Below are 9,547 nucleotides of genomic sequence, written 5' to 3' on the forward strand. Positions count from 1 at the left end.
TTTAGGTTAGTAGCTTGTTTTAGTTTTTTGTTTAGGTAGATTGTGAATTTAAATTGTTTTGTTTGATGTGAATTGAATAATTCTGATTGATTCTGATTTGTGTTACAAAGGTGGTTGCTTTGTAGTTGAATGGTTGTTGGGAGGTAGTATGATGATATGATTTGGTCATCTGAAAGGATCTTTGGTGTTAGTTTTGATTTTGGTTACGTTATACATATGTTGTTATTAAATGTTTAAACCTTTGTGATGTGTGTCAATGATTCAATGTATGAAAGTTTACAACTTTTGATGGATGGTGGTATGTAACTCATAGAATGTCTAGAAGTTGAAACTTGAAAGTAGGTTGAAAAGTGGGTCGGTAACTTCTTTCGATTTTGGGAATTGTAGGTAATGGTTTTTATTTGTTATGCACATGTGCAGGTGTCGTTAAATATACCAAAAAACAACGGATCGGCCTCGGTGTTCAAAACGTTAAAGACAAACGAAAGAAAGCCGGTAAACGACAAAAAGCCACCCGCTTGTGCAACAAATGCAACAAGTATGTTTTTTGACCACGATTCCCACAATTGCGATAAAATCAAAGCTGCCAAACTTGCTGCACGAGCAGCTAAACATGCTGCTGATATCGCCGCTGTCCAACCCGACCCGTATGATTCTGATTCTGATGACACTGATGTTGATCTCGATGACACCGACGATGACACCAATGATGACATTGATGAGTATAATTCTTCTGATTACGATGCATCTGACTACCCCGCCTCCATGCAAAAACCTCCCGTACCCGAGCGAACAAACGTTAGGCGTGAATTTGAACAGTCTTTTGAGCCTGATCAAAGCCTTAGGCGTTCAACCAGACGTCGCAAACCATCCAACATAGCTCGTGATTCTTGATTGATGTTTTATATATTACAACTTATGATTACCGAATTTATCTAATTATGACTACCAGTGTTTGTTTTGTTTATTTTTTATTAGTACCCATTTAACTTACAATATTGATATTGATGATTTACTTGTCATATGCACATGTGCATATGTATTTACAAATTTGTTTTGTTTATTTTTTATTAGTACCTATTTAACTTACAGTATTGATATTGATGATTAACTTGTCATATGCACATGTGCATATGTATTTACAAGTTGATTAACTTGTCATATGCACATGTGCATATGTATTTACAAGTATTTTACGTTTTTTAAAACAACCTGTTTACCAATATAATATTGTTTAACATTATACATGTTACTAGTATGAATTTAAAACCATTTGTTAGCTATACCCAATTGTAATACATTATACAAACTCAACCTTTAATCTGTGTGTTTTATCACTTTATGCACATACTGTATGCACATGTGCATACGGGTCATTTAACTTACTAATCAACGTAACATGCCATATTTTAACAAACATATAAATTTATAACTAATAACACTATATGCACATGTGCATACGGGTTATTTAACTTGTAACATACCATATTTTAACAAACATCTACATTTATAACTAATAACACTGTATGCACATGTGCATACGGGTTATTTAACTTATTAATCAACGTAACATGCCATATTTTAACAAACATATAAATTTATAACTAATAACGTGCATTTATATTACTTTATGCACATGTGCATATTGTCATTTAACCATATTATTGCACATGTGCATAAACAACAAACATTTATATTACTTTATGCACATGTGCATATTGTCATTTAACCATATTATTGCACATGTTCATAAACAACAAACAATACGAACTTGTTACTGTAACCATATTAATTCACGTGTGCATAAACAACAAACTATATGAACTATAAATCCAAACATTGATCACCATATCACCCATCCAACATAACAATTTGTACAATACACATTACCAATTTGCTAATATTCCAACTTCTCAATATATCAATCAACAAATATTAGTAACACCATTATCTAATTCCAACCACAACTAACCAAAACTGTAACATGCATCATAACTGTACCAACTTGTTACCTTCCTAACACAACCATCTAACATGCCTAACCAAACAAAACAATCCAACATATCAGTTTAATGTTCAAATATCACTAATTAACTAGAAATACTACCTACGTGTCATGAACTTCTACCCTCAAACTTTATCCCCATTCTTCCATTTGCTAAGAGTGTTCCAGCATTTTTCTTGTTTTGCTCTCTCTTCTTTCAACAATTTCCTCATTCTTTCATCTCCCAAATTTTGTATTGCTTTTCTTGCGAGGTACATAACCGTTGTCTTGTACACGTTCGCCTCTGATAGTAACAGTTTTGTTGCAATCTTCATCCTCAGGTTTTGCAATTGCATGTCTTGAATATTTTTTTGCGTACTAAAACCGCATTCAAACTCGACATCACTCCCTTTGTACATCTCCATGTGCCTCATAGCAAATACGCCACAATCGTTGAAATTATCGCTCGTCGCCCATCCCAATTTTTTCTTCGTCAACTGCGCGGCTGTCATGCGTGTCGCGCTTAGATGTTTAACATTCTTCAAATACCCAACCATGTAATTTTCTGCAAAAAATAATAATATTGAATGTTACTACATGTCCTATTCATATATCCATAATCGCCTTTTCCCTGATGTATTGTATTTTTTATCTTCATAATTCAAAATAGCCGCCCAACAATCTATCACGTTTTTGTGAGATCCATTGCCCATGCTCCAATGTGTTTATAAAAAAATGAGCGTGTTGTCATTCCATGTGAGGTTTCAAAAATAGTTGAGCTGTAATCGTCCCAATAAATTACATCAATTATGTTCTGTATGCACATGTGCATAAAATACATTACATATACTATACACCATATTTTTATGCCAAAAATTCATCAGCCCATATCAGTTATGTTCTGTATGCACATGTGCATAAAATACATTACATATACTATACACCATGTTTTTATGCCAAAATTCATCAGCCCATATACCTACACTAAATTTTTAACTACCCTTCAAATCACAACAGCCGCTAACCTAATCAATCGCAACCAACCAGACCCTTATAACATGTGAACATTATAAACAACCCACATATTTGTTCCGAATTTAGTGATTAAATGCGCAATATACTCAAAAATCAACAATATAATCATCAATATGCAAACAAATCAACAATATGCAAACGAAATATGCAAACGAGTCAACAATATGCAAACGACGTGATATATATTTAGGTTACAATGCATATTATGCACAAGTGCATACGTATAAATGAATCAAAACTATATTATGCTACAAAAATACAAACATATTTTATTACATTATTCACATGTGCATCAACATATCTGTGCAAATATGCATGTGTGCATACATATAACTATTGCATAACACACACCAAATCAGATATGAATCCACCAAACAATGCCTTAATAACATAATCTGATAAACTTAGTACGTTAACCTATGCATATGTGCATACCACTATAGCACACAATAAAACACGAATTCCTTCACACTTTATTCATATCACACTATGCACTTTATTCATACCACACTATGCACAGGTGCATAAATATATCTATGTAATCATAAATATGCACATATGCACATGTGCATACAATCTATGCAATCATAACACTTTATTCATATCACATTATGCACATGTGCATAAATATATCTATGAAATCATAAATATGCACATGTGCATACAATCTATGCAATCATTATTATGCACATGTGCATACATATATATATATATATTACATAACACATACCATAATTATGCACAACAGTCTGCTACAACAATATATATGAATCTACCAAAATTACAGTCTGATGTATGAATCTACCAAAACTACAGTCTGCTACAACAATATATGGATCTAGCAAAACTAAAGTCTGCTTCAACAATCTACTTGAACGAACACATAACTAACACACTATCATATATTTATGAATCGACTATGATCATATACGGATTCAAAATTTTGTATGAACTCGCAAATCTCTTCGTGTAAAAAAAAAAAAAAAAAAAGCTCACCGATTTATCGATTTTCCTTGATTTCGATTCAAATGTGGCCGTTTTGCCCTAATTTCGAGTAGACGGTTGATGTCACGGTTGATGTGCCGGCCGGCGATATCGACGATGATCATGATGATCGTATGTCGAACGATGATGTTGAACGCGCCGAATTTGTGATCGTCGCTAAGAATCGATAAGAATCGATAATGAACCCCAGATCGTATTGGGGAGATTTTGTGTTTGGGAGATTTTTTGTTTGGATATAGCAGTTATCGGACACCAGATCGTATTATGTAACGTAGTTAATTTCAGTTTTCAGTTCCGCGGGAATTTTATAATTTTTTTGGTTATTTACAAATTTGCCACTCGTTCACATTGGTTCTCGCGGTTCTCGCAATAAAGGTGGTTCTCGCATGAACCCCTCCCTATATATATATATATATATATATATATATATATATATATATATATATACAACCCATATTATCCCTTGCTTAGAAAGTTCCTTACGCCAAGAATCTTCGCAACTTAATAGCCACTGTTTTGTTTCATTTTTTAATAAGTTCACACACTATTTGCATGCAACAACAGGAATACAACTCATACTAGGAGGATGAAATCTAGTTGAAGCCACCGCCAATTTATTTATTACTCTATATCTAACAAATTAATATTAGTATTTTATATACACACACACTTTGTAAAAACTGAAACGAACCTTTTGTCGATGTAAGTAATCATTTTTTTGAAGGTCCAATTATTTTGAAGCACGTTTCAATAGAATTTGAAGAATATAAATTACATTAATTAAATCTAGGTATGTTTTAGTGCTGCGAAGAAACCGTTGACAAGAATAAAAGGAAATTATAGAAAAAACACTAAAAGTTAATCGAAAGAAAATCAAACAAAAAAGTTGTATAGTAATGATATTGTTCGTATGAAACCCGTGGTCAAAGACGAGCAAATGGTACTGGGTGCCGGTACCGTATTTCCCGACCCAAAATATCTTAAGTACCAATTTGGTATCAACTTTTGGCGTTCTTGGTACCGGTTCGCTACCGGTTTTTACTTTCATATACCGGTACCGTAACCGGTATTTTTGGTATCGGTTGGCACCGAGCTCATCCCTATTCTAGAAACTAAAAAAATCATTAAATGTTGAAGAAAATCAACAAAAAAAGTTGTATGATACCGTTGTTGTACGGTACCCGTGATCAGGGATGAGCAAATGGAACCGGGTAGCAGCACCGAATTTCCCGAACTAAAAAATTTTCAATATCAATTCGGTACCGACTTTTGGCGTTTTCTGTACAGGATGATGCCGATTTTTTCCTTCATGTACCAATACCGAACAGGACCATATCGATATTTTCGATACCGGTTGACACCATGCTTATCCGATCCCGTGATACTAAAAAAATTATTAAAGTTAAAAATAAAGAGAATAATTATTATGATAATATTAAAATAATAAAAACTAGAATTTTTACCAGCCGCGCGTTGCGGCGGCGTAAAAACTTAACTAATTCGACTGCGATTTGTTTTATTATACAGCCTAAATTAAAATTCGGCATAGAAACGTAAGTAACTTGATTGCGATTTGGTTTATTATACAAAGGCATAAATAAAGATGACATTTTAAGAAATCAAATTCTACTTTTCTGAGAAAAAAAAAACCTACAGACACAGCAAGGTGTCAAGAAAAAACCTGCGGCTCGGTGCGATAGGATCAGAACTTGTGTTGCCCACCCGCGAATCAAAAAGCCCCTTCCTTTTACTCGCGATTCAAACCCATTTTCATCCAACCATTGTCTATTCCTTCTGTTCTACTTCTGCTGCAAAAAAAAGGACTTATGAAGCCTTACACGATTAACACTATTAGAGTTTATAGAGCTTACTTAAAAAAAAATTTAAAAGAGAACATGTTTCTCAAAAACATATAGTTTTAGGTTAGTTTTGTACACATTTTTCTATCATCACAAACATGTTCTCTTTAAAAATAACTTACATTCAAAGACCTCCATAGAACTCAAATGACAAGACAAACAATTCTCAATATAACATGTTGGAAAACAAATTAAGGTTCGTGGTTACCGGAGTTTGACTGAACTATCGCCGGTACTCCAATCAAATCCCCGCCATCCATATCCGAGATGAATCATTCAAACACCTCCTCAGATTATATAGCTAGTAGAAACACACTAAACATACCCTTATGCACCAAATTTGACTCAAAGTAAATTCAAGTTGACGCTCAAGTTGCTCAAGTTCTTTCACAATAACAAATCCCCGCGATATGAACATTTAAGATTCAACATATAAAGATCTTTTAATGTTATGTAAATATCCAATCTTTCTTTTGCACACGCACGCTACTTGGCAGCTTTGCTACACGAAAAAAAATACAATGTTAAAGAATGACTCTGATATAATCCATAATCTGTCAAAACCAAGAAATAAGAAAGCGAAAGGATTGCAAATCATACCTTGACGTCAATGGCAGATCGGTTTTGGGCATCCATATAGAGTGGGTTCTAAGAACCCCAAAACACTAAACCCAGAAATATCTTAACATATGTAATTAAGTTATAAAAAGGCATATGTTACCTCTGGGGTGTAGGGAAGAAAGAGTGTATCTTTGCCTTTCATAGCAAGTTTGCCAATGTTGAGAGGATGGAAGCCATCAACATCAAAACTACAACTACCCTCTCGTAACATAAATATGCCTGCATCATATGAATCAAAACTATTTTAAAATTTAATTGATAAAAGACGTTTGGATGTGTGTTCTCAAATAATCATGTGAATACACACACACACTCACCCTACTAAATTTTTATAATACGACAATTACCCTCTCATAACAGTCTTTAACACTAATAAAGTTGTTAACTACAACTACCAAACACATAGAGCATAATGAGAAGTCTATATCTGTTCACTGGTTCAAATGATCTAGAGCAGCCTAGAATAAAAGGAGGATGCAGTCCCAAATAGATCAGATAAACAACAAATTACAGCATTCCTACAAGCTAACCATTCGTAACCTAAAATTCACTTGAACACCCATCTCATCAAATCCCAAGTTATCCATACGCATCACACCAAATCCCCCCAAAAATTCAAGAAAAGATTAATAATTTTTCAAAAAATCAAAAAAAGATTTATACCACTGTCATCAAATATCCAAAAAAATTCAAGAAATAATGAACAGATTCATACATTATTCAAGAAATACAGAAAACATTCGTACCTAATTAGAAAAGCTGGACCAAAAATGCACCGAATCCCGGCGAGGAGATGCGCACATGAACCCTAAAAGTTGTCGTTGCGTCTGCTCCAATGCAACCGTTCATCTAGTTGTCACGGTTTCTCCGCTGGTGTGGGTTGGCGACGAACGATAGTGGTGGGAGACATGAGGGCGGTGGTGGACTGGTGGGTGAGGGATTAGGGTTTTGATTTGTTTATTGAAGAAGTTGATGAGTCGGCCATCTCCAAAATTTTTTTGGAAAACACCCAAAGCCAATGGTACAATTACCCTTAGCCTAAAGTTGTTGCTTATTAATAAGGTGAGGGATTAGGGTTTTGATTTGTTTGAGATGAGAAAGACATTGAAGAAGTTGATGAGTCGGCCATCTTCAAAATTTTTTTGGAAAACACCCAAAGCCAAGAGTACAATTACCCTTAGCCTAAAGTTGTTACTTATTAATAAGGTTTAAATGTTAAAAAAACTATATATAATATTAAAATAATAAAAAGATTAAAAAAAACTATATATAATATTAATATTAATACTACTATTCAACAGCTTCTATTATATATATATATATATATATATATATATATATATAATACTTAATGGAAACAACAAATTACTATATAATATAATGAGAAAATGTGTTGTACAATTGTGCTTAACGTACGTTGTGAATATATAATATGCGAATTTTGGGTATACGTACAACATGCGGTTTTTTGGATGAGAGGTAAATTCGCATGTACATGAAAAAAAATTCGCATGTTAAAAAAAATAATCGCATGTTGAAAAAAAACATATCGCATGTTGGAAAAAAAAACAAATCGCATGTTGATTAAAAAACCGTAGGTTATGAAAAAAATCCGCATGTTATATATTCACAGCATACGCATCGTACGTTAAGCCCAATTGTACGTTAACCAACCTGAAAGTGTAAAATACAATATCCCTTAACGTACAATACGTACGAGATGAAATTATAACATGCATAATTAGTTTTATAACATGCGTGATTAGGTTTTTCCCCAAAGCGTGATTTCTAATTTTGTACATGCGTGATTATGTTCATGCTTGATTATGATTTTCAACATGTGTGATGTATGGTTTTTCAACATGCGTGACCAGGGTTTTGAGTTTTATAACGTGCGTAATTTCATCTCGTACGCATCGTACGTTAAGGAATATTATACAATATTTTTAACATACAATACGTATGAGATAAAATTATAACATGCGTGATTAGGTTTTTACCCCATGCGTGATTTCTGATTTTGTATATGTATGATTATGATTTTCAACATGCATGATCTATTGTTTTTCAACATGCGTGATCAGGTTTTGTGTTTTATAACGTGCGTAATTTCATCTCGTACGCACCGTACATTAAGGAATATTGTATATTAACCCACCCCTATATTGTACGTATAATATATATATATATATATAATATATATAATGCTCAATGGAAACAACAAATTACTACATATTAAAACTACTATTCATTAGCTTCTATTATTAACTAGCAAAAACTCCCCGCGCTCTACGACGGGAACTCGTTTGGTTAACCCCGTTCCTGAGCTAAGTTGTAAGTAAACATTGACCAAAACTGGTAATAATTGTAAAACAAAAATGTGAATTTATACCGCTACGTAATGTAAAGCACAATCAAAGACGTACAATCTCGAATTTATATCAAGACGATTGATTATATATTTATACCGATAGATCATATTTATAGTTTTGAGAGTAAAATATACAACTTATTTTTAAAGTAAAAAATGCTACTTATTTAATGAACTAATATGATTTTCTTAAAGAAAAAATAATAACTATCTGATATTTTGATATTCCAAAACACGGTTATAAAGTCATGATGATATCCATCAAACCCCACCATCCCTCTATAAAAGTGAAAATCAGTAAAAACATACAATATCACTCCAATTGAAAAGTATAAAGAAATGGTAATTTTGTAATTAACTTTCAAATCATGGGTAAACATTATACTGTAGCTAAGATCCTACCATAATTGTTATATAGAATAATATATATATATATATATATAATATAATATAATGCTCAATGGAAACAACAAATTACAAGTTAAAAATCCTCAGCGTATTAATCATTAATTAATTATTTTCCGGTTTCCATTCGATTTCTTAATTAAATAATATATTTATATATAGTTAAGATTATTAAATCCAACTACAGTTTCATATATATTTAAAATCTAACAACTTCCGTAACAGGAAACTACCAAACCCAAAACGAAGGACAAAGCTAACTAAATT

The 9,547-nt window shown here is 32.8% G+C and overlaps 2 long non-coding RNA genes across 4 annotated transcripts; both read right to left on the minus strand.

The window, feature by feature from the left end:
* Positions 1-1,933: 1,933 nt before the first annotated feature.
* Positions 1,934-4,398, minus strand: LOC110891300. The gene is made up of 2 exons (XR_002565216.2): positions 4,016-4,398; positions 1,934-2,549 (listed from the first exon to the last, which is right to left on the minus strand). It is a non-coding gene; the product is annotated as an uncharacterized LOC110891300 (long non-coding RNA).
* A 1,174-nt stretch (positions 4,399-5,572) lies between these two features.
* Positions 5,573-7,550, minus strand: LOC110891301. 3 transcript variants are annotated; one of them, XR_002565218.2, is made up of 4 exons: positions 7,251-7,550; positions 6,484-6,723; positions 6,092-6,385; positions 5,573-5,829 (listed from the first exon to the last, which is right to left on the minus strand). It is a non-coding gene; the product is annotated as an uncharacterized LOC110891301 (long non-coding RNA). The 3 variants fall into 3 exon arrangements; XR_002565217.2 differs by having other exon boundaries at positions 5,573-5,832; XR_002565219.2 differs by having other exon boundaries at positions 5,573-5,832; positions 6,605-6,723; positions 7,251-7,547.
* Positions 7,551-9,547: the final 1,997 nt, after the last annotated feature.

Source organism: Helianthus annuus, chromosome 11 (assembly GCF_002127325.2).
Source record: "Helianthus annuus cultivar XRQ/B chromosome 11, HanXRQr2.0-SUNRISE, whole genome shotgun sequence".
Taxonomy (NCBI): Eukaryota; Viridiplantae; Streptophyta; class Magnoliopsida; order Asterales; family Asteraceae; genus Helianthus; species Helianthus annuus.